The sequence below is a fragment of the Echinops telfairi genome, unplaced genomic scaffold (genome assembly GCF_000313985.2).
Source record: "Echinops telfairi isolate 266 unplaced genomic scaffold, ASM31398v2 ScPeMD7_7457;HRSCAF=8495, whole genome shotgun sequence".
NCBI classification, from domain to species: Eukaryota; Metazoa; Chordata; class Mammalia; order Afrosoricida; family Tenrecidae; genus Echinops; species Echinops telfairi.
The window spans coordinates 35778940-35782375 of NW_022111357.1; positions in this window are offsets into that span (position 1 = coordinate 35778940).

Below are 3436 nucleotides of genomic sequence, written 5' to 3' on the forward strand. Positions count from 1 at the left end.
GCGCGCGCGGAGGAAGGTCCCAAGCACCCAGGGGGTGGGACACCCGCGGAGGCGCCAGCAAGGCCACGCCCCGGGGCTGGCAGTCCAAAGTGGAGGAGGCGGGGCCTCTGGAAGGATTCCTTGGTTCGTCGGAGGCGTCTGGGCTTGGACGGGCCAGCAGTCCGGCTCCGCGGGTCCCGGCCCTCGCGGATGCCACCCTTCTCTCCGGCCCTGGGTTCTGCTGTGCTTCCTAGGGCCGATCCGGTCGGCTAGCTCCGATGCTCGAGTGAGCCCGAGTCGCCGAGGGCGGTGGTTATGACCTGGTGGAAGGCCCTGAGCCAGGGGCTCTCCAAGATCTGGCACCAACTCTGGGCCGTCCCCAGGCCTCCATTTCCCCATCTCTAGAATGAGGGGCTTGCTCCACCCACTGTCAGTAGGAAGGGTTAGAGAGCATGCGCCTTCCACTCTTCCACCAGACAATTTCAAATCTCTGTGACCTTGAGGAGACTAACCCGAGACTATTCATCTGTGCAATGGGAACGAACGGTGGAAATCACCACATCAGTGTTCAGGAAATGGCCACTTGTACCTGTGTGACTAAGAGATGCAATCTGTTTATCGGTCAGTGGAATCGTAAGGCCTCTCTGTAGGTTACTGGGTGGCCCTGGTGGCGCCATGGTTACAAGTTGATCTGCTAAGGCTGAGATGAGCAATTGGAAACTGCCTGTCACTCAGCAGGGGAAAGACAGGCTTTCTAAGCCATGAAGAGCTGCAGTCTAGGAAACCCACAGGGGCAGTTCTACCTTGCCCCGGAGGGTCACCCGGAGTCAGGATTGCCTGCATGACAGTGAGTGTGGTTTGGTAGGGGGACAGTGAGGTGTTTAAATGAAATCACATTGCCCACCAGCCCTCTCTGTGCTCTGTGAAAGCTACTGCCGGCCCACCCTTTTACCATCATCACACACAATAGGACCCATAGTCGTTCTGCATTGAGCTACAATCCTCAAGATCAGCAGTTCAAAACCACCAGCCGCTCCTTGGAAGAAAGACAGGACTTTCCACTCCTATAAAGAGTTGCAGTCTCAGAAACCCACAGAGGCAGTTCTACCCTGTTCTACAGGGTCACTATCGACTTGATGGCAGTGAGTTAGAGTTGTTGAGACGCAGTCACCTGGTGCCATGATTCTCCAAGCCCTTCATCAGTGTCACTGTCCCCAAGGGATCCTTGCCTCTGGAGAGGTAGCTGTGCCCTCCCCTGGATCTTTTCCTCAGCACAGCCTGAGTGAGCTCAGGTCCATGCAGGCAGGGCCACAGCCTGGGCTTTGGTGGCCTGGGCTTTGGTCAACACGCCCACTCCTAGAGCCACCTCCCTACCACCCTCAGAGACAGAGGAGGGAGCGGCCCCCTCTGCAAAGGAGCAAGCACCCTGGGCTTCCAGGAGAGAGGAGTCTGAGCTGAGAAGGGACTCCAGACAGCTTTTCAGTTCAGAAAGGTTCGCTGAGAGGCTGGGTGTTGGGAACAGAGGGAACTTGGCAGTTACCAGCAAGCCAGGCCAATAGGTGTGGTTACCACACAGGGTGTTGCGCAAGGCAGTTCCAGGAAGGCTGGGGAGCCCAAGGTCATCTGGGGGCCAGCTGTGAGCTGCTGACCACAGGACAGAGTCAGGGCATGCCAGGAACCCCTAGGAGACAGGGTCCCCTGACTGCTTCCACAACTGAAGTGGGACTGAGGGTCCTGGCTCAAGGCTAATCAAACTAGACTTATGCAATGCCAGCACTGGGCCTAGAGGCCCCTCCCACACTCTGTTATCCTGGGTGTGCCTTGAACCCACCTAGCCCTGAACACCAGAGTCAGAGGGGGCTCAGGTGGGAGAAAGCAGGTGCAGTCTTTCTTTAAGTTTTATTGTAGCGAAAAGGATACATCAAAACATGTACCATTTCTTAGCTATACAAGATAGGCAGGATAAGCAATCTTATGGAGACAGAGACTGGACCAATGGTTTCTGGAGGCCTGGGAGGGGAGAAGTGGGGGGAGGTGAGTGGAGAGCCAATAATGACGGGTACAGGGGATCAGTAAGTGTTCTAAAATTGATGGCAAGGAGGGTGTAGCTCTTCTGGTCACCTTTGATCAATTGAGGTGTTTCTGAGAGGAACTACTGAAAGGTGAGTGATGGGTAAACATAATAGTGGGGTGGGGGGAGAGGAAAGAAGAAAAAAAATATATATAAATATATATGTATTAAATGTAAATGCAACAAGGAAGCAGATGGACTTTGGGCCTCTACTTAACTCTTACCTCAGTATACGAACAGTTTGTTCTAATAATGGGGCACTGTATGATACCTTTCTGACACCATCCCTGAAGACAAAATGGGTGCATAAGCAAATGTGATAAAGAAAGCTGATGGTGCCCAGCTATTAAAAGATATAGTGTTTGAGGTCTTAAAGGCTAGAAGTTAAACACTTGGCCATCTAGCAGGGAAGCAGCAAAGCCCACATGGAAGAAGGACACCAGCCTGTGTGATCATGACGAAGGGAAGAGGTATCAGAAGTTCAAAAACAAGGAACCAAATTGTTGTGAAAAAGTGTGGATGTAGGGGAGACCCCAAACCCACCTGTAAGATCACTGGACAGTCCCTCTCAGCAGGGCCACATAGAAGGGATGGTACATCTAGGGTACAGTACAGCACTGATGAAACATAACTATCCTCTAGTTCTTGAATATTTCCTCCCCTTACTACTATGGTTTTTAATTGTTTTACCTCATTAGTCATGTCAGATTTGCGTATGTTCCTTTGTATATTTAAGATCACTCGGTACGTGAAAGTCAGGATAGATAATCCATCTGAAACAGTAAAGGGAGTAATGAGTCCCTAAGGGTACGGGGAAGAGAGTCGGGGGGCTGGGAATGAGGAGCTGATAGCATTGATGACTGTATAACCCACCCAATGGGATCAAACAACAGAATTGCATGTGAATGGATATACTGTATTGGATTGTATAAGATATGGGGAAAAACTGTCATAGAAAGAAAAAGGAATAAGGGTTCCTGAGAGATAGGGTGGAGGAGAGAGGGGATAAAGGGGAGCTGATATCAAAGAGTTGATGAAGAAAGAAAATGTTTTGAAATTGATTGGACAACACTGCTGGATGTGATTGAACAATGGAATGTTATGATATCTGTAAGAGCTCCCAATAAAACTACTAAATGATAATAATAAGCATACACCATTTCAACGATTTGTTGTTGTTGTTGCTCGGTGTCATTGTGTCCGTTCCTCCTGAGAGCCACCCCACGTACAACAGGAAGAGACATTGTGCGGTCCTGCGCCACCCTCACAACTGTGCAATGTTACCACTCTATGACCTTGACGACGGTCTGCAAGGTGGGCCACCATCCTCTGTGGCTCTGAAAAATGACTCTCCCACTGTTGACATACTAGGTTCACATCCCCAGA